General features: G+C 34.4%; 1 pseudogene across 9 annotated transcripts; it reads left to right on the plus strand.

Annotated features, from left to right (window-relative positions):
- Positions 1-5,562: 5,562 nt before the first annotated feature.
- Positions 5,563-11,562, plus strand: LOC149561133 (pentatricopeptide repeat-containing protein At1g08070, chloroplastic pseudogene; annotated as a pseudogene). 9 transcript variants are annotated; one of them, XR_016363769.1, is made up of 5 exons: positions 5,563-8,789; positions 8,958-9,115; positions 9,261-9,324; positions 9,629-9,869; positions 10,166-11,562. The product of XR_016363769.1 is annotated as a pentatricopeptide repeat-containing protein At1g08070, chloroplastic pseudogene, transcript variant X3 (transcript). The 9 variants fall into 9 exon arrangements; XR_016363771.1 differs by lacking the exon at positions 9,261-9,324 and having other exon boundaries at positions 5,563-8,846; XR_016363772.1 differs by lacking the exon at positions 9,261-9,324 and having other exon boundaries at positions 5,563-8,841.
- Positions 11,563-22,843: the final 11,281 nt, after the last annotated feature.

Genomic DNA, 22,843 nt, shown 5'->3' on the forward strand with positions numbered 1-22,843 from the left:
CAGTGAAATATAGGTTTCCTATGTCGAGGATGGATGACATAATGGATTGTTTGAGTGGAGCAAAGTATTTTACCAAGATTGATTTGAAGAGTGGCTATCATCAAATCAGAATTAGAGAAGGTGATGAATGGAAGACAACTTTCAAGATAAAAGATGGTTTGTATGAATGGTTGGTTATGTCTTTTGGTTTGACTAATGCACCTAGTACTTTCATGAGGTTGATGAATGAAGTTCTAAAAAGATTCTTGGGTAAGTTTGTGATCATTTATTTGGATGATATTCATATATTTAGTAAGACTAAGGAAGAAAATCTTGAGCATGTTAGACAAGTATTGCAGAGATTGAAAGAGGAAAAGTTGCTAATTAATCTGAAAAAGTGTTCTTTTATGAAAAAGGAGATTATGTATTTGGGATTTGTGATTTCAACTGATGGTTTGAGAATGGATCCAGAGAAGGTTAAAGTAATTTTGGAATGACCTACACCTAAGAATGTGGGTGAGGTAAGATCATTTCATAGTTTGGCTAGTTTCTACGGAAAGTTTATAAAGAATTTCGCTATGACTGAGACAATGAGAGGAGATAAAAAGGAATTCAAGCGGACACATGGAACTGATAAGAGTTTTGAGACTTTGAAACAAAAGGTTGCTGAGTTACTTGTATTGGCTTTGCCTAATTTCAATAAGGTATTTCATGTTGAATGCAATGCAAGTGGTAGTGCAATAGGAGTTGTATTAAGTCAAGAAGGTAAACCTATTGCTTTCTTTAGTGAGAAGTTGAATGATGCTAAAAGGAAGTATTCTATGTATGATCAAGAGTTTTATGCTATTGTTCAAGCATTGAAGAAGTGGAGACATTATTTGATTCCTAAGGAGTTTATGTTGTATATTGATCATAAAGCTTTACAGTACTTGGAAAGTCAACATAAATTGAACCAAAGACATATGAAGTGTGTTGAGTATTTGCATAGTTTTACATTTGTAATTAAGCATAAGAGTGGGATTACTAACAAAGTTGCTAATGCATTGAGTAAAAGGCATTCTTTGTTGACTGAAATGAAGGTTGAAGTTCTTGGTTTTAATGAAATGAAAGAGTTGTATGATGCTGATCCTAATTTTTCTGAGCCGTGGAGAGAATGCAGAGAACCAAATCTTACAAATCACATCAGTAAGTATGATGAATATTTCATTCAAGAAGGTATGTTGTTCAAAGGTATTCAGTTATGTATCCCTAGAAGTTCTATGAGGTTGAATTTCATTAAGGAAAAGCATAGTGGTGGAGTGGTTGGACATTTTGGAATTGATAAGACATTAAGTTTGCTGAAGGAGAAGTATTATTGGCCACAAATGTATAAGAATGTTTAAAAATTTGTGAAGAGTTGTGGAGTTTGTTGAGTTGCAAAAGGAGTAAGTTAGAATGTTGGATTGTATACACCTATTTTTATTCTCAAGAAACCTTGGAATGACATTAATATGGGTTTTGTTCTTGGATTGCCTAAAACAACAAAGGGGTATGATTCTATATTTGTTGTTGTGGATAGATTTTCTAAAATGGCTCATTTTATACCATGTAAGAAGACATCAGATGCTGAGCATGTTGCTGAACTTTTATTCAAAGAGATTGTTAGATTGCATGGATTACCAAGAAGCATTATTTTTGATAGAGATAGTAAGTTTGTTGGTTATTTTTGGAGAACTTTGTGGAAGAAGATGAGTATTGAGCTAAAGTTTAGTTCTACATTCCATCTGTAGACTGATGGACAGACAGAGGTTGTGAATAAAAGCTTGGGTAATTTACTGAGATGCTTAGTTGGAGATGAAACACATAATTGAGAGATGATATTGGCACAAGATGAGTTTGCATATAATAATTTTGTGAATAGAAGTACAAGGAAGACACCTTTTGAGATTGTTACTAGAATGAAGCCTAGATGAGTATCAGATTTGAGGGATGTTGCTGGTGAAGAGAAGAGAAGTGTTGTAGGAGAAGAATTTGCTGATTTTATGGAGTCTTTGCATAAGGAAGTGAAGCTGAAGTTGGAACAAAGTAATCATAAATATAAGGAGAATGCTGATAAGTCCATAAGACATCATGTTTTTGAAGTTGGTGATGAGGTGATGGTTCATTTGAAGAAAGGAAGATTTTCAATTGGAACATATAGTAAGTTGAAGATGAAGAAGTTTGGACCTTGTAAGATCTTGAAGAAGTTTGTCAGTGGAAATGCTTATGAGGTTGAGTTACCTGATGACATGGATATATCTCCTATATTCAATGTTGTTTATCTGTATAAGTATAATGAGTTAGATGATGAAGTTGTTGTACCTAATGATTATCCTAAGAAGTAGATTGAAAAGGTTGAACAGATATTGGAACAAAGAGTTGGTAAAAGCACACGAGGAAAAGACTACTATGAATATTTGGTAAAGTGGAAGAATAGACCAGTTGAAGACGCTACATGAATTTCTCAATCTGAGTTGGATTCAACTTAGGTTGTGACACTTGCATGATTTAGGAGAATCATTTCTTTCTACCCTGGTTGTTTGATGCAGGAGCATCTTGGGTTGACATGTTATCCTGCTCATTTGTGTTCATTTTGCTAGTTGTTGCTGAGTTTTAGTCATTGCCGAGTTGTAGTAATTACCGAGTGCCAGTAATATTGTAGTTTAATCTGAGTCGAGGTTATTCCACATCATGTTAACACTCGAGTTCGCATGTTATCCCATCTCGCTCTGTAGTGTGTGTTAAGTTCCACAATGTGTGTTGAGCTATCCTTCATGTACCGAGTTACCTAGTGTATGCCAAGTGACTCTTCTTGTGCCAAGTTATCTTGTTGATGCAGAGTGTTAGTATTTTGGACATGATTTCTGCATTTTTGGTGCAAGCTAACTTGCGAGATTTATTTCGATCACAACATTTATGAGGAGATCTTTTCTTGCAATGTGTCCAAACCGTTGTTGGGTTGGCCTTGCTATTATGTAATGTTCTAGAATGTTCTGTAAGCTATTTTGGCAAGTATAAATATAGTGTTTAGGCTTAGAGTTAGGCAAGTTTTTAGAGAGTTTTGTAAAAGTTTTTGGGAGTTTAGGGCAGAAAGAAAAAGTTTGGAAATTTGGTGCTAGATCTTTGATCTTGAATGTATTTGTATCTGGCCATAACCCAGAAGGCCTTATAGCTAGGCATGTATGCTGATCATTTGATGAATCAATAAAAGAATATTGTTCTCTCTCTCTCTCTCTCTCTCTCTCTCTCTCTCTTTGTGTGTTTGCTTTCGTTGTGTTTACTCTGCAAGGTTGGTTTGGGTTGCTGGGTGTGCCATTGGCCCCTGTTGTTTCCCTTTCCTCCTTGCATCAACTTTGGTACTATCTTCACAACAAGAACCGTCAAGGATTTGAGGGTAGACTCAGACCTATGAAGCTAGGTGAAGTTTATGCTCAATACCTGCAACCTACATCACAAAGCAAGTATACATGTGCATATATACATATATACAAGGAAGACAATTGTAGACATATGATTGGGATCAAGACATTGTATATGTCTCACTGAGTGAGTAACTATGACTTCATCTCTAGTCATGCAAATACATCATAGATACACAAAATTGTAACATCATGAATCATATATCAACAAAGGTTAGCTTATAATTCATCACATAATTTAGGTTGGTCTCATGATCAAATAACTAATTAAAGAGATAATAAAAATCATAAACATATAAGCATATACGATAATAATCATGAACATGTAACTCTAAGCCTATGCGAAGCATAAGATGTAATTTTGAACCATATCAAAGTCTAAATCTATCAAAGTAAATCATAAATATAGAGTCCATTAATGATAGTAGTGTCATAACAATGTTTAGTCACAAATGTAGAAAAGAGAGTTATTCAAGAGGGTATTACAATATGTAAACATAAACAAACAATAATCACCATAATGTATACTAGAATCATAATACGTGAATAATCAAATCAAATCAAGGAGGGCGTATTACTTAATAAGTAATGGAAACATGGATATCAATTAGAATGCTTAATCAAACATTGTAACTCATCCTAAGGTCCTTGTTTCAACTAACTAGTCTACCCATGAATAATCCTATTCGTTGATAGAGAGAACACTCACATAGAAGTCACATATGTCTATCCCATAATTAGATAAGATCCTAAAATATCATTGGCTTACAAGTAGAGGTAACCAACAATATTGTTATGTTTAACACTAGATTATAACTAGAATAGAATGGATTAAACAAGCACTATACATGAATTCATTTTTTCATTAACAAAATAATTATAAGGGGTCCTAACATATTTCAAACCATGATATCAAAGATATGCACAAGTTAGAGGGGTGTTACATATTTGGCTCGCCAAATGAGTAGTGCAAAGGAAGGAATGTAGTTTGCACAATTGAAGGTGATAATCTCATTGATGAATCTATCACGGGGGACATTACATCTTACAATATATACAAGCATATACTTGCATTCTGTAAATCTACCCTAAAAGTGTTTTATAAAACAAGATGAATATTTCTACCAACATAACCATAGTAGGGTGTCAAATGTGTAGACATATTGTGTTTTGTAACAAATACAAGGATGCAACTCTCCTCCACATTTATCAACCTCAATTGCAAGTTATGGGTTTGTAGGATTAAGGCACAATGTACAACATGATAATCTATAAACCCAACCCCCTGCCTACCAAAGAGGCAAACACTTAAAACAAATAAATAAAGATTGATAGCCCCACCTCAAACATGAATATTAACACTAAGTCAAAATGCAAGAATTCACATAAACATGAAGCATATTGGAAAGCATAAGTTTCCAGTCGAGCCATTATAAGGAAATCTTATAAATTAACAGTGATGAACCAAATATAGAATTAGTGTGATGAGTGAAAGTTTGATGAACAAAAATCACAAATCTATTGGATGTGCATTTAGACAAATTTTTTTTACAAAAGATGTGTACACATTAAATGGAGGTCATTTCTTCACAAGCCCAATTATAACATAGTTTAAAATTTAGAATCTAATGAGATAGACACAAGTTCCATACAAATAAATTGATTTTTCTATCAATATTCACCTTAACAACTAAACATTATTCTTTAGATTGGTGTCAGTTGAGTCTGACAAAAAGAGAACATTGTTTGTAGTTTTGCATAAGATACATAATTTGTGTTAAGATTTGATTCAAGCTTATGAGATGTTCAAATTTTTTTTTACAAGTCTAAACATAAGAGTACAAAATAAATAAATAAATAAAACTATAATATTACACTAAGACCATTCACATACATATATATGATAACATGCACAACTACATAATAGAAAGAGATGTGTGACTAAAGACACATAAAAATGTCAAAAGACTATTACAAGAAATATCATCAAGTCTTCAAAACTACTCGAGAAAAACAAAAAAACATGCTTCTATGAAACAAAATAAAAATATGTGCATTTTTTTTTTATGGAGGTCATCCACAAAGATGTTTTAAGTACTCCATATGAGCTCACGCGTGCTTGAAACCTCTTTGGCTAAGAGCCAAGGACTGAGGAGCATCCACGCTGCCAAATTCGCCTAGGGCATGATCGCGGCCTCATCCCTTTTTGATGTCTGTGGACCGTGCACTCAGCAAGACTTGATCACTGGTGGGCTCTGTGTGAGCCATTCAACTTCACCAGTAGACCAAGGGCCGTTTGACCATACGTACATATTTAAACTTATGCACAACATACTGAATTAGAAATATTTTTAGACGATTTAAATTTGTAATGACCCGCTAATATTCTCTTAATTGATGGAAGGAAATACATCTCTCCAACCATTGAATCTTATGCAATTCAACCTGTTTCCGTTGAAACAAATCTGATAAATCAGTGCAGTGAATGAGCCTCTGTCTCCCCCAACCATCACCATTTTCACAGCAAGCTATGCTGCAAGCTCGGGTTGTGTGGATAAGAGTTTCCTGTGCCCTAATTATTAACAGGCAATTACTTTTGCGAAGAATTCTTGAAGGGGAGTTGCCAGTGCTTGCTTTGAAGGAAACATAAAATGAAGAAATGGAGCTGAAAATCAGCGATGAAATCTGAAATGCTCCTACATACAAATATTCCCACCCGGGGATATCATTTGGTTGGGAGATTTCTGCATCACATTGTTTTTGAAGGTAAATTGCAATCCAGAAATCTCGTGTGTAAGTGGTGGGTGAACAACAATAATCACAGAACATAAAAATGGCTGCAATTTCACTTATGAGGACAAAGACAGTAATAATGTTTTATTGTCATTTTGGTAAAAGTAGATTGAGTGATGCTTGTTTCCTAGATTTCATATCTAAACTTACAGTGTCAGTGTTACGGAATTATTCTATATATCTTCAACCATTACAAACCTTTACAGATGGCAAGCAAATTCACTCTCTCAGTACTCACAAGGGATTTGCATTGGCGAAACGAACACTTATTCAAAATAAGCTTATCAAGATGTATACCCAATGCGGGAGTTTGATTGATGCTCGTAAGGTGTTTGATGGAATGAAAGAACCGGATGGCTTCTCATGGAATTCGATCATAGCAGCTTACCGTGTGAATGGTTATCCTCACGAAGCAGTGGCACTGTTTCACCAAATGCAAGGAATGGGTACCGAACCTGATCAGTTCATCTTTTCCAGCGTCCTCGCAGCCTGTGCAAAAATTAAAGCTTTGCCATTGGGTACCGACATCCATCAAAGCATACTGGAAAGGGGATTTCTATCAGATGTTGTGGTTTCAAGTGCCCTGGTAGATATGTATGCAAAATGTGGAAGCATCCAAAAGGCACGTGAACTGTTTGACAAAATGCCTCAAAGAAATTTGATTTCATGGAACGCTATGATTGCAGGATATGCACAAAATGGCATTCTTGATGAGGCTTCAAAGATTTTCAATGAAATGCCCAAGAGAAATGTGATCACGTGGAATGCAATGATTGCGGGGTATGCGCAAAATGGTGTTCTTGACGAGGCATCAAGAATTTTCAAAGAAATGCCTCAGAGAAATGTAGCCTCCTGGAATGCAATGATTGCAGGATATGCACAAAATGGTGTTCTTGATGATGCTATTAGGCTTTTCAAAGAGATGCCACAAAAAAATGTGGTTTCGTGGAATGCCATGGTTGCAGGATATGCACAAAATGGGCTGGTTGATGAAGCTCTAGAAACTATTAAACAGATGCAACTGGCGGGAGTAAAGCCAAACTCGACAACTTTCGTCAGCATACTCCCAGCTTGTGCCAAAATGAGAACTTTGGAGCAGGGTATGGACATTCATAAAAGCATAATCGAAACCAGATTTTTGTCAGATGTAGTAGTTGTGAATTCCCTTATAGACATGTATTCGAAATGTGGAAACCTACATAAGGCGTACGACCTGTTCGACAATATGTCTCAAAGAGATGTGGTTTCCTGGACTTCAATGATTGCAGGATACGTTCAAAATGGATATGTTGAAGAGGCTTTGGAAACTTTCAAGCAAATGCAACTGGCAGGCGTAAAACCAAACTCTTCAACCTTCACCAACATCCTCCCTGCCTGTGCTAAGATGGGAGCTTTGGGACAGGGCATGCGCATTCATCAAGTCATAATTGAAAGCAGATTTTTGTCAGATGTTGTAGTTGTACATGCCTTGATAGATATGTATGCTAAATGTGGAAGCATCCAGAAGGCACGTGACCTGTTTGACGAAATGTCTCAAAGAGATGTAGTTTCATGGAATGCAATGACTGCAGCATATGCACAAAACGGTTTTTGTGAGGATGCTCTCGACCTCTTTGAACTCATGAAAGCCTCTGGAATATACCCTAATCACGTAAGCTTTACTTGTGTTTTATTTGCATGCAGTCATGCAGGTTTAGTAGATGAGGGCTGTAAATACTTAAATGACATGATTAACTCTTATTGTATTACTCCCACAATTGATCATTATGTGTGCATTGTCGACCTTCTTGGGCGTGCTGGCTACCTTAAGCAAACACTAAATTTTATCATCAAAATGCCAATTGAACCTGTGGTAGTTGTTTGGATGTGTTTGCTTGGTGTCTGTAGATCACAGAAGAATATAGAAATAGGAGCATTTACAGCAGCTTGCCTTTTTGAGCTGGCTCCTAAAAATGCTGCAACTTATGTTCTTCTGTCAAACATCTATGCGGAAGTGGGCAGGTGGGGTGAGGTTCAGAAGGTAAGGGGATTGATGAAAGAAACAGGAATTAAAAAAAAACCTGGATGCAGTTGGATTGAAGTCCACAAAATTGTACACGCTTTCTGTGTGGGAGACAGATCACATCCACAGACACAGGAAATCTATGCAAAGTTGGAGGAATTGTCCTTGGACATGAGGGCGGCTGGGTATATTCCAGATTCAGAACGTGCACTGAATGATGTGGAGGAAGAGGAAAAAGAATTATTCCTCTTCCACCATAGTGAAAAGTTGGCGGTTGCATTTGGATTGTTAAAGACACCCCCTGGAACAACTATTAGAGTTGTCAAGAACCTTCGAGTATGTCTTGACTGCCACACTGCAATCAAGTTTATCTCCAAGATTGTTACAAGACAAATTGTTGTGAGAGATGTAAATCGATTCCATCATTTCAAACATGGACAATGTTCTTGTGGAGATTATTGGTGATTTTTAATGACCACATTATGTATCAATTAAACATAGGCTAGCACTACAATGGGTGCATTTTCAGACATGCAGCGATAACAAGGGGCCAGTTTTCATTTTCAGTTTTTAAAAAGGTGATTTTTTCGGTTTGAAGATCCAGACTGCCATCAACTCATAAAATGAGATGTACTGTATGTTAAGTGCCTCACTTTATAGTAGTGGTGTATCAGTATTTACTATCTATGATAAAGCTCTGTTATTATCATACCATAGACATCTCATTACATGGCATCATTTTTCAGGAAGCATGTAGATCCCTGGAATTAATAGCTGGAGGAAGCAGAGAATTGAACAAAGAAGAAAGAAAGGCATGGTTTAAGCTGAGAGATTCTTGGCCAGCAGGAGATGTAAGAGAAGGGCTGGCAATTGACCCAATTCATTGAGATAATGGAGAGAGCATGTAGGTCTTCCTTCTAACCTTTGCTATTTTGGATGGTACTTTTTTTTTCTCTGGGTTTAGTGTATTATCTTGTGCCTATGTCGGATGAATCTGCCATTTGAATTTTTTTTATGCATAACAAATCTAATTTGCAAATTAACTGTAGATTTTTTCTCATTCATGGTGCAAATCACTAATGTTGTTCGACAGCCCTTCACATTTTGGGAGATGTATAATGTTTTTGAGCTCACATTTGTTTTGTTGTTTTTAAATTTACTTGTTTTATTTTCTTGGGCTAGAAATAAATTGCTGGTTTTTATATATGCCAAAGAAAAATTATATAGTAATTGGCATATATATATGGTGCTTGAAAAACTTGCATAATGATCTGAGATGAGAATTAAATTTGTATATGTAGAAATCAAATAAAAATTAATACTACATTGTAATATCATAGTAGTATAAATTTTTTTGCATGATGAGCATTATAAGTTGATACTAGGGTGAATGGCATGTTTTGATGCATTGCGCCAGGTCTGTGGTACACAATGTACATTTTTGCAGGAGTAGATGCACATATCTTGGAGTTTTTGGTGATCAACCTGGCGATTTGGTTATGGTTGGATTCAGCATTTTACCATCCTTGTCTTGGATTTTGGCATTGATTGGTAATTTGCTTCAAATTTTTGGAATGGATCATTAGATTGTGCAGTTCTGGGGAGCTCATGCACACAGTTGGCAATTCTTGGTTATTCATATCACATTTGATACACAAGTAGGTTTAATGCTTCAGAAAACATCATCTTATCGATGCAGAGTTTCTTGGATGGGTGGATCAAACATTATAAGGCTGCAAATCTATTAGTAAAGTTGTTCTAGTATTTCCTAGGGTTGGGATTACCTCGCGATCTGTTTTTTTGGTTCGTTGTTAAGTTAATTTTTCTGGCTCTGGTCTTTGGATATGATAGGCCAGTTATTGTTCAGAGGGATGCTATCTTTGATACAAAGCGTTATTGAACCAATGAGGTACAACAATTCAATTGATATGTGCGTTCTTTGAATATTGTGCAGATAAATTATATGTCAGATGATATTGAGAGCCCCTGGATTGATCCTCATTTATTGTGGCTAGAGTGGAGATTTGTTTGTGATGAGGTAGGCTTAGCAAGAGGTTGATTTGAATTTGTAGTCTCTTCTAGTGCAAGTGTAGGTTCAGGTTGTGATTTTCTAGTGGAGCTTCAGCCAGAGGATGCAATTCAGGCTTCAGTTGATGTTCCCATTCATAATGATTCTAGCTCTAGGGAAAAGGTTTGTCACCCTCGGCAGATTGTTGTTACTCTTGAAGAGGGCAATGGTAATAGTTTGCTTTAGAATCCTGCTTGGAGGACCCGAAGTTGAAAACAATGGTTCAATTATGCTCTGATCACTAGAGTTACAGAGACTGGTGATCCATAAACTCATTAGGAAGTTGCCAGAGGTGCATATGGCAGCATTGGTCACTCTTCATCATCGGGGGGTATATTGCCCTGTGATGGATCATCTCATGGAGGAAATACTATTGTTTCAGTTTCTTCCTACAGATAGTTGGGATTATTGAAGTGCATCAATTTAATTTAAGATGGAGATTTGGAGCAGGTACTCAGAGGTTTGTGTTTGAATCTTTAAAATTGCATGCAGATATGGATTCCAGACTTGTGAGGAATTGTGATCGGATAACAGACATCTTCATGAAGTTAGTGGTTGACACTTACTTCGGTAGGCTGAGGTATATGCAGAAGCCCAAATCTTAACCTGCTTCATGATATATTCTTCAGTGTGGCATTACCAATTGATAGTATGATCTTTCAAAGTTTGAGTATGCTGGTGTGGCATTTCAAAGTGTGTCATAATGTGGCATTTCAAGCATCAGCGTGACAATATGGCATCTCAGTGTAAGTTTGTGTGAGAGTTGGCAATGGAATTTTTCTCTCGAATGCTTTTGGGAAGAACACACAACATGATCAGCAATAGGTTGATGTTTGTGGGTTTTTCTCAGAGATTAAAATTAAGGGAGAATGTTGCTGCATAAATGGCACCATTGGTAATATGGCAATACTAAATAGTAAATTGTCAAGAGTCACTTCATTCGTGACTAGAAAGTTCCTATGCAGATTTGCAGAAGTGGGGCAGCTCATGTATAACATGTCTACTATCAATACGGACATTAGCATGCTTGGGTCAAAAGTTACTACTCTCCCAGTATTAAGGTTCTTACCTGTCTAGTGAAGCTAACACTTAATTGTTACCTTCATGCAGTGATGTATAAAACAGAAGAACTGTTCCTTCTATTTAGTATCATGAGATCAATAGTGTCTCTTAACACCACCTGCAAAGTTCTGTTGACCTAACAATTTCATTCCTCAAGTGATATTGATGTACTACAGATGATGTTACTTGATATGGAGTAGATGTGTGCTTGTGGTTCACTAGTATTGTTGTTATGGTTAACTTGTTGAGAATACATGTTCCAACATACATCATCTTAATACTCATATAATGCAAATGCCTTCCAAAAACAAATTTTCACAATTGAAAGCTGACAAGGGCATGAAAGAAGTGGATGAACACTCTCAAGAAATACATGAGCGCTGATATGTCCATAAGATTAATAAAGGCTCGCATCCCTAGGGAAACCCCTATGAAATCTAAGTAGGCCTTCACATGGTAGAATCCTTTTACATTGTTGAATTTGTGAGAATGTGATAGGGGAGAGGACCCAATACTTAAACACCCTAACTTCGCGCTTATCAAAACCCTAACGTAAAAATTTCAAATCGCTCCCAGTTTTTTACAGCAGCTTACTTGGCGAGTTGTCTATTTATAACTAAGGTTTCAAGTCCACGTCACCCGTTATGATGCCACATCAGCATGCTTTTTGCCAAGTTGTCCAAAACAGCCGAAAAAAAAAGTGAGACCAATGGTCATGCATAAAGGGCACCCATAGTTGAATAGCTGATGTGGCATCACATCATTGGTTAATTTTTATAACTACGGGTACATTTTATTCAATTTTGGGTAGTTAGTATTGTACTAACAACTTTAAAGTCACAAGTATTGGTACAATGTTGTCAAAAAAATTGGACATTAAGTCAATAAGTGTAGTTATTAAGTGAACAACTCCTATCACAACTATTGGAACACGTTCAAGCACTAGGTCCTCTTCCCTAGTGGGTCTTGTAATGGCTTATGATACAAATGCTTGAGTAGCGTTTATTTCAGTCTCTCATGTCAACTCAAAGTATGCAACAATTGCTATGTAAAATACTCATAACTGAGCACGGGACATCTAGAATTGCATATAGGTGAATAGTAGTAATACATTTGAGTAATTGCTAGAGTTGAGCAAGAGGATTGGAGGTTGGAGGAGGAAGGTTTTTGTGGGCAAAAGTAAAACCATCAATGTATTTGGTTTATTCAATGGAAAGCTTCTCCCATAATTGCAGATTTTGATCTCATTTTCAATTTTAATGTACATTAATTATAAGCATTGATTGATGCAAGTGATAGACATACAAATCCATTATATTTATAATAATAATTTGTATTGATTTTTGCAACATTGTGGTTGTTGCCCTAATCAAGCCATGTAATGTAAATGTCTATGAATCATAGTAACATGACTCAAACCTAGCTTGGACTCGACAAGGGTAACTTGACTCGTGACTCGACTTAGACTTGGCAGTGACTCAGCAAAGTGGAAAAACTTCGAAATTTTGAATTTTTTTAGGATTTAAAGAACATTCCATGCACCCATTATTGAATAAAGCTTAAAGACACAATAACATCATGAAATAGAAGATAATTTGATCACATACTTCAACATACATCAATTTCATCTTTTGAGGAGTCATCTAGACAACAAACTTTTGTGAGTACAAATGACATTTATTTCTTCAAATCTACCTACATCTTATGTTGATGTTAACAATGAAGATCATTATAAAGAGTCAAGACCCATATGAAGTTCAATGCTGCTATTCTTAATTCAACATTGAACTATGAATATGTATCATGACATTCAATTTTGAAAAATTTACAATAAAGTACAATTTTGAGATTTAAGTTGATTTAGTTTTTTATATGCATCCTAGGTGGCTGTAACCTAATTCTTGTTCTCAGGCTACAAATATGTGTATGTTTAAGATTTATATATATATATATTTCTATGGATGTTCATTTGGTCTCATCTAGAGTTGAGACTTAAAAGTTAAATCTGATAGAAATAACCATTCAAAAATAGCCAATGGTTGAGGAAAGGATTAAACACTTCCTAGTAACCAGTTAATTAAGAACCAAAACCAAACACACATGATTCAGGCCTTTAAATTCAACACTCTTCACACATTGGATTTAAATTAATCTGGTCAAGGAAAGGAAATTGAAAACATTATTACAAAAATTGTAAGAAATTCTAAAAACTAGACTAATCTTGATTCCCGTCATTCCAGGTAATTGAATAAGCAATGTATAAGAATCCAAATCCCAAACTTTGAAGAGACCATTTCAGTGTTATCAACATTTAAAATGTTATTTTTAGCCTTAGATAATAGGCTAAATTGAAAAATTGAGTCAGTTCTTATAAGTAATTCATTCTCAATCAGTACAAAGTTACAAATCGACACAATAAAAGAGCAAACTTTTGTAATCCTGAGACTATTCGTACCAACCTCTAAAAACTTATTAAAAATAAAAATTTAAAAAAATTAAAAGTTTGGCTAGGTCAAGTCAGTCTTGATCCGCAAGTCATGCCTTGACTCGCGAGTCAAGTGAGTCACCTCACCTAACCCGCCGAGCCCGGGTCACGGGTCATTTTGACTCGACCATGTGAGACTCGCTGACTCGCCCGACTTGCGGCGAGTCTCGTTACTTTGCTATGAACTAAAGTTCATATTCGATTTATTTTTAATGTAATTCATATTCAATTTATTTTTAATGAGCCATACCCAATAATATTGGGTATTTAATATGATTGTGTAAATGTAGAAGGATAATTTTCCAAGTTAACTAAATTCATATAAAATAGATTAGGGCTTATCATTTCAAAGTAAATTAATGAAGTTTAAATCATAATATGAAATTCAAGATTGATAAGGTTATTGTGTAGTCATAATATGAGATTTCTAGGTTTTAAATATTTAAATCTCAAAATAGAAATAGCCAAAATATGTGCCCAAATATTTACAATTTTATAAGATTGTGATTTATTATGTTTGTTTGTTAATATAAATTTGTTAGCGACATTATAATAGTATCAAAATCGGTGAGCCTACTAGCCTTTTCTTTTCAAAATTGATCATTTATAGTGTTGGAAATTTATGTATTTCAATGATAGAGTTACTAGGTATTGCTCGAGGGAGATTGAAAAAAATAGAACTATTTCACAAAGTTTAGACTAAATATAAAGATCAACAAGGAAAATGCCACCCTTGTCAAAGAGAATCTAAAGGTTTAAGTGGATAGAATGTTTGATATGATGTTGGACATTTTGGTATAAATGTTGCACAAAATAAATATTGACATGAACATGTACCCTTTAACAAAATAATAAATGCAACTCTTATGAAGTTAAAAACTATAATGTCACTCCCACTAACACACATCGTAGTCCTTATCTTGTATATAAGGACATTCTATCTTACCTTCATCTATAGGGAAGAAAAATATTATCACAATGTCCATTTATTGATAATATTATAGTTGTTAAGTACCAAACCCTCCTAGAGGAAGCTTCAGTTGAAATTTCACTTACCAATTTTAGAAATTTGAAGAATTAAGGTAATAATAACCCTAGAAATGAACCTAGACACCAAACTCCATAAAGTGAGGCATGACATACCTTAAAAGGAAGTTGACCCAATCCACATGTACTGTCCTAAATTATAAGCACTTAATTTGTGTATAATTTAAGGATTATTTTGTACCCAATTTAGACTATTTCTATGGTAGGAACTCAAATGGTACTTATAGGTACCTAAATTTAAATATGGGTCCTCCATTCCTTTCAATATTGTTCAAAGTCTAGGCTACCCCTTATTTGCTCCTTTATTTATTTTTTTATCTTATACAATAATTCATTTCCTTGCTTAGGTCCTATATACTTATTTATGGCATTTGTAAACTGTCTAGACCTCAAATTGAGTTGTACTTAGAGATCTTGCATCTACCCTAGATATCTATGGCACCTAAATCCAAATCGGGACCATTCTTCAAGGTATAGAATGCCATTGAAATTTTGACCCAAGGATTGCAACCCAAATTTGGCCTAGAAGTCTGCACTAATGTTTTGGTGTGAAATCTAGTCTTATAGTCGACTACTTAATGTTAACTCCCTGAAATGATTTGAGATGTATATAAAAAAATTATCTCTCCAGATTATGGGGTCCATCATCTATTGTTAGCAATCCATGATCTATTATCGAGCCCATCCATTATTGTTAGAGTATTTCAACAATCAAACATCTAAGCTATCAAGAAAAGGAAGCAAAACAAGTTCAAGAGAAATCAAGTTATCAGGATCTATCATTCTTCCAAGCATTCAAGACATTTTAGTCCATAGATCTAGCTTCTTTCCCTTATTGGATGCTAAGAAAATGAGTTTTCTATCAAGGAAGGATATCCACATTCATCTACTTTCATTCAAGTATTCTCGCTATTCTCCCCAATCAAACATTATGGTGAATTTCAACATCTATCACATGGGGCTTTATCTTTCATGATTTTTAATTTTTTAAATTATTTTTTGTGTTTAGTCAAAAGTATTTCATCAACATATCTAATCGTATTCAAAAAAGCATTTTTGCATTGCTAAGGTATGAAATACTGCATTTACTAGATCTAGCCTCTACTACCTAACAACACACTTTCCTTCATTTCATTTGAAGCTTGATTCCTAAATAAGGGTTTCGTTAAGGAAAAACTCTTCGATGTGGAAGAATAAGTTACAAAGTTACCAGTTGGGAATGAGAAATATTGAATATAGTTGAAAATACCCAAAAAGTTTTAGTCAAATTCATTATGTCCAAAATGCCATTTACATTCTTTCCCTAGGTATAGGGTGAGTTTTCCCTCTATCTTGCATTTTCAACCCATATTTCACCCATAGGTTAGATTTGTGCCTTGGTTATTGTTTTTGAACTTTTTTTTTCTCATTAATAGTCCATATAAATCTGTTAATTTTAGTTTTTTAGCAACTTGGTTAATTAGTCATTTACATTACACAATCTTATCATTTCTACCTTTTTTGTCTTCATCAATCACATCTTGAGCAAAGGGTCATTGTCCCCATTTAGCGCTTGAGTCATGTCTTGAGCTTATTGGAGGCATCTTCCTTTAGAATGTGCAATTGTAAAAATGAGCGATTTACCTATTTGCATCAGTTTCCTTTTTCTGTCTGTACATTTTGGTGCGCCTGATTCTTCTTACCTACTTTTGATTTTGGTATTAGATCTCATCTTGTGCTTGTTAAATTTTATTAAACATGAAGTTTCCTATGTTAGATTGGTGTGAGCTAACCTTTGTTGTTAGATTTCTCCTCACTTTTTTTATATTAATCACATGGAGTTAATTACAATTTCTTGCATTTCATGATGTTTGTATTCCTTCATGGTATTCTTGCATATGGAATTAGGAGACTATCAAATTTCTTTCATCCTTATAAAGTATATTTCAAATCATTTATCAATATATCATATGCTTTTATCATTCAAATTTTAACAAAATGTATGGAATATGTGAATGAACATAAGGATATTACTAATGCAAATCTTCCCAATCCTACTCCTCTAGTAGTCACTATGATAAAGATCTAGCTCCTAATAATCCCACCTAGTGAGACCTAGATCTCTTCCTCAACCTACTTTAATGCATAGTCTTATGGAGGATAGTTCATGCAATTCCTTGATTGTTACTAGACGATCTATCTTTTACAAAGAATTATTCATAATCTGAATGTTACACATTTTCTTGATGAATTTCTCCAAGAATATTAAATACACATCAAGGTTTTGATAAGCCTTCTTTTTCCCAACTAAAGATGATAACAATAGTGATAGGACTCTTGCTAAGGAGAACATTCCTCCTATCCCTCTTTACACCACACATTTTTCACAAAGTTCAAGATGAAAATCCTTCACCCTCTACATTAAAAATCAATAATAATGTGGTATATGATATTATTACTCAAAGTTACACTAGGTTAAGATATGGCATTAATGAGCAAGGCATTAAGGTTCTTATATATCCTCTTACACGAGTCACTAGGTGTGGTCTAGGTTTTATAACTCAAAATAATACTTTGTCTTTTTCATCACAACAAAAACCCCCCCTTTACATTCTTTTAACAACACCATCTGATGTGACATCTCCTTTTGATAATTGCTTAGCTTTTGCTGAAAGAATATTTTGGAAAATCAAATATGAGCCTAAAGTTTGCTTTTCTTATCAAAGTTTTACAAATAGAATCAAAGGCTTGTTAATGGTGAATTTCTATATCAATTTCATTAGAGAAATAAACACTTTCTTGCTAATTGTATTGAATTTAGACAATTCATTCAAAACTTAGTTGAGAGGTCTCTTCTTTCTTTGACAACGTATCTTTTTCCTTTTCTCGATATCAATAACATACCATAGCACTATTTTCTCTTGTTATGTTGCTCTCCATTTTGTAAATTTTAATTAACAACACCATCCAATGTGACATCTCCTTTTGATGATCGCTTAGCTTTTGCTAAAAGAATATTTTGGAGAATCAAATATGAGCCTAAAGTTTGCTTTCCTTATCAAAGTTTTCCAAATAGAATCAAAGGTTTGTTAATGGTGAATTTCTATATCAATTTCATTAGAGCAATAAACACTTTCTTGCTAATTGTATTGAATTTAGACAATTCATTCAAAACTTAGTTGAGAGGTCTCTTCTTTCTTTGACAATGTATCTTTTTCCTTTTCTTGATATCAATAACAAACCGTAGCACTATTTTCTCTTGTTATGTTGCTCTCCATTTTGTAAATTTATTAGGTTGCATTATTGGGATCTCTTTTCTTTGTATATTGTGCATCATAATATGATATATTTGTACTTTCCTCACACTTGGTCGGAAAGGTCTCTTTACCTCATCTTAGTTCTCCTTTAAAAGAATTCATTATCTCTTAATTTGTTACACCTTTTATACTATATCAATTTCGTTCCAGAAATGAACTTTTTTGTTTACAATCTTCCTCTCTAATGAGATTGGTATGCTTGTGTGCAAATCTCTTCTTCGTTTGGAAGTGTACATCTTATATAATTGATATATCCACTAAGTTTGCATAATCTAGCATAATTTCCTCTTTCTCTTTATTGCCTCTTTATGGATTTGTATTTTTGCATGGTGGTACATCCTTTATGGTATGAGATATTTTGTTTCACACAAGATGCTTACATCTTTGTTCAATCATTTTCATGCCTCAAAAAAGGGCATGCCTATCATAAAATGATCTTCTATTTGGGGACTAAACATATATTCTTTTGCAAATCATTCATTCTCTCCTTCGTGAATTGTTTCTTTTATGGTTAATTGATCATTTATTTAGTTATTGTAGTTATATATTTAGTTATTAATTTGATCATTAGTTTAGTGACATGTTTAGTCATAATTAGTCATATACTTAATTTAGTTATAAATTTAATTTTTTATTTAGTTGTATATTTAGTCATTAATTTAATCATATTAAGACATGATAGAACCACCAATCCTCTTGTTATTAAAGAAGGTGTTCTTCCATTGAGCTAGCACCTTTTAAAGAATAATCAAACCATGTATCTTGTGTCAACCTATAAACATATGTTTCTACAAATTAACACTTACACCAAAACAGGGTGCAAGAGATACACTAATAAGTCTTTGATGTGAATTTTTTTTGAAAATTTACATAATAAAAGGAATACTATTAAATTTTTTTTTTAAAAATGTAATTTAGAAGGAGATCTTGTACATAACAATGTCTACTTCAGGCAAATTAAAGTTAGAGTAATGTCATAATGTATCTTTTGTAGGTCCTCCCTAAAATATGTACTAATGAAACACATTAGAAAATGTTATATTTGTAAAGATATTCTTTGCTTCCTCTTCTTCATTAATTAATCTGAACCTATAGAAGAGAAAAATTTATAATTGGTAAACAACAAAAAATTGTCTGAAATGAAAAATGGAAAACTGATTTATAAAATACTAGTCTTCACATGAGTATCACCATATTCAATTAACTTATTAAAGGTCCAATAAAAAGTTTTTTCTTATAGGAAAATGCAAACAATAACATCAAAAGTAAAATCTCATAAAATGTAAAGAACCTGACTTTCATTGCAAATAAATAACATTAATAATAATAGGGATTTCATTAAAGATAACTAACAACATTTACATTTTCTTGAAGATTACAATGTAATTTTTTAATGTAAGATGTCATTATTTTTGTAGAAGAAGACCTTAACAAATAAATCCACTATGTAATTAAATTTATTAAGTATCAACATCAACCTTTAATCCCCAGTTGCAATTCAAAAATAATTCATCACTTTTCTAAGTATAAAACATGAGGAATCCTAACATATTGCAGGTACTTTTTGATTTTCTTAGAGGAAAAGTTACCAAACTCGATGGCTTTGGTAATCCCCATCTCCATGCATTGACCCATTCCCTGCCAAGTAAATCACCTATTAAAAAAAACCAACTATAGATTAATCATTATAGATTAAATTGGTCATCCAATTGCATCATTCTTGGAATAGACCACAATATACTTCATAGCCCATTTCTAATAAAATGTGGAAATTTTTTAGAAGCTAAAGGAAGAATATCTTTCCACAATGTAAAATTATATTTCAAGATAAAACAAAGCATAACTTCTCTCCCATGATCCAAACAACCATGTAATGTAGAACTGATAAAAATTCTAATTAAAATAGTGAATACCCGAAGAGAAGTAGTCAATTGAAAAATGTATTAAAAATATCATGTGCCACACCTACCAATGTATCACCACCCAAAACTCATAATCTTAACTACTTCGAATCTATTAACTCTTGAGAAAGCTTGTAATTGATTGTCATCCAACAATAGAAGACTCAAAGAAAAGTTTACTTAAAATGATATGAAATAAAATTTACAAGAATGTCCATAGGCTATATCATGCATAAACTCACTTAAAAGTATAAGACAAGGTAGATCAATGTTAGATGTCTCACTTACAAGGTCATCATCCATTGATGATCTTGTCGGTAATACCTAATCATGCTAATAGTATAGTTTTAAATCCCAATTCTTCAAACATTGTAAATCATAAGAGTTTGACAAATAATTAATAACTAAAATTTGAGAATTATGCATTACCTAATTCCAAAGAAATGATTTGTCTCTCTTCATCCTAGATGTAATATGGGAAAGGATAGGAATGTGAGTCTTTTCTTTGGACTATTAGGTATTTAAGGTTTAAAATTCTAGTTTCATGTTCAATGATAATGATGGGGACACAACCCAAGCATAGAATGGACACAACAGGAAAGGGAAAATTTTATTAACTATGAAAATATGCTAGTACATTCGGTACAGAGATAATAGACTTCAAAACATGCCCTATGGGCTTACAATAGCATAAATTTAGAGATAATTTCTTCTCCCAGTACCTTCTCTCAAACTCCACTTCGAACTACCTTTTACAATGCCAGAAATGTTCTTAAATAGACCCCGGAGGGTTAAGGATTAGGAATACATTCTAGAAAGTTCTAGTAAGCATCTACCAACCAAATAGAAGGCTCTAGAAGTCGCATTATAAGTCGGCGCAAAATTAGAAGAATCCAGAAACGGTAACTGAACTTCCAGGAGGCATAACTTTTGAATTGTAGCTCTGATTGATGAACTGTTTACATTTTCGAAAAGCTCTCGAAGTGCTCTATAGCCCTATCAACCAGCTTCACTCATCCCTCATTTTTGAGCCCTATTCAAGGTCATTTAATGCCCCTAACCAGACTTTGAAGCATTCTTAAGAGGTCTCCAGAAATTGAAAAACTGTAATAACTTTCAAACCGTGGGGCCTTTTGACCTGATTCTTTTTCTGGAATGCTCTAAATTACAATTACAATCCTCCGACCAATTTACACCTTCTAGTTCACCAAAATGATGGCTCAATTACATACTCCTATTTTTCTGGCATTTACACATATCCCAAGGTGTTCAAATACTCTATCCTAGAACACTGATAGTGGAACTGTGAGAGTTGGAAACTTTATTTGACCCAAATGGGTATCCAGAAATGAAAACACATGAAACAGAAACTAAGTCTAAGTACATTTTTTTGGTTGACACAGGATTGCCCTTATACCTCTGGATGCTCCTGCATCAGACACCCAGGGTAGATTGAAAAGTGACCTTGTCACTTTATGAATGGTAGAGGAAATCCTAAATGGGAAACCTCAGCTGCTGAAATCCAAGTTGAGTCCTCTATCGACCGTCCTTTCCACTTGACCAAATACTCTTCATACTACCTATTTCTGGTACTCCTACCCACATGACTATCCAGAATCTCCTCTATCTCCTCCTTCTTAGAAGTAGGAATTGGACATGGCTCTAACATCAGCTCCTCATTTGCACCATCATCATGATACTCTGTTAAGTCTGCAATGTTGAAAATAGGAGAAATGTGAATACCATCTGGCAACTCCACCTCATATGCATTTCCTGAGTCATGTTTCTTCAAAATTTTGTAGGGGCCAAATTTCTTCATTTTCAGCTTGTAAGTACCGGCTGGAAATCTTTCTTTTCGTAAGTGTACCATGACTAGATCCCCTACTTGGAATTCCTTATGTCTTCTCCTTTGATCAACCCTAGCTTTATACTCTTGATTCATCTTGGTAATGTGTGCTTGAACCTCCTCATGTAGATGCTTGATATGTTTAGCAAATTCTTTAGCTTCAACACTTGTCCTCTCCCCTTGCTCTATCTTCCTTAATTCTGGTGCAATCCTTGGGCTACTTCCATATACAATTTGGAATGGTGATCTACCAGTACTCCTATTTACAAAGTTATTGTAAGCAAACTCCGCTTGTGGTAGAATCAAATCCCATCCCTTGGGCTTATCCCCAACTAAACATCTCAGCAAATTGCCCAGACTTCTATTTACCACTTATGTTTGGCCGTCAGTCTGTGGGTGATGTGTGGAACTGAATTTCAAGTTTGTTCTCAACTTTTTCCACAATGTTCTCCAGAAATACCCCGCAAATTTAGTGTCTCTATTAGAAACTATACTACTTGGGAGACCATGTAGTCTTACCACCTCTTTGAAAAACAAGTCTGCAATATGGACATCATCATGAGTTTTGTGGCATGGAATGAAATGTGCCATTTTGGAGAACCTATCAACCACCACAAATACTGAGTCATTACCCCTTTTTGTCCTTGGCAATCCAAGAATAAAATCCATACTTATGTCCTCCCATGGCTTTGATGGAACAGGCAATGGCTGATATAGTCCAGTATTGTGACTAAATCCCTTGGCCACTTGACAAATCTGACAACTTTGTAAAAAAAATTTCACATCTTGTGAAATTTGAGGCCAAAAATAATGTTCTTTAAGAATGGCAATGGTCTTATCTCGATCAAAATGTCCTGCCATCCCTCCATTGTGTTTCTCCTTAATCAGATTTTCCCTCATGGAACTCCTTGGAATGCATAATTGACT

This window comes from Cupressus sempervirens, chromosome 4 (genome assembly GCF_028749045.1).
Source record: "Cupressus sempervirens isolate cs-2001-9-10 chromosome 4, ASM2874904v1, whole genome shotgun sequence".
Taxonomy (NCBI): domain Eukaryota; kingdom Viridiplantae; phylum Streptophyta; class Pinopsida; order Cupressales; family Cupressaceae; genus Cupressus; species Cupressus sempervirens.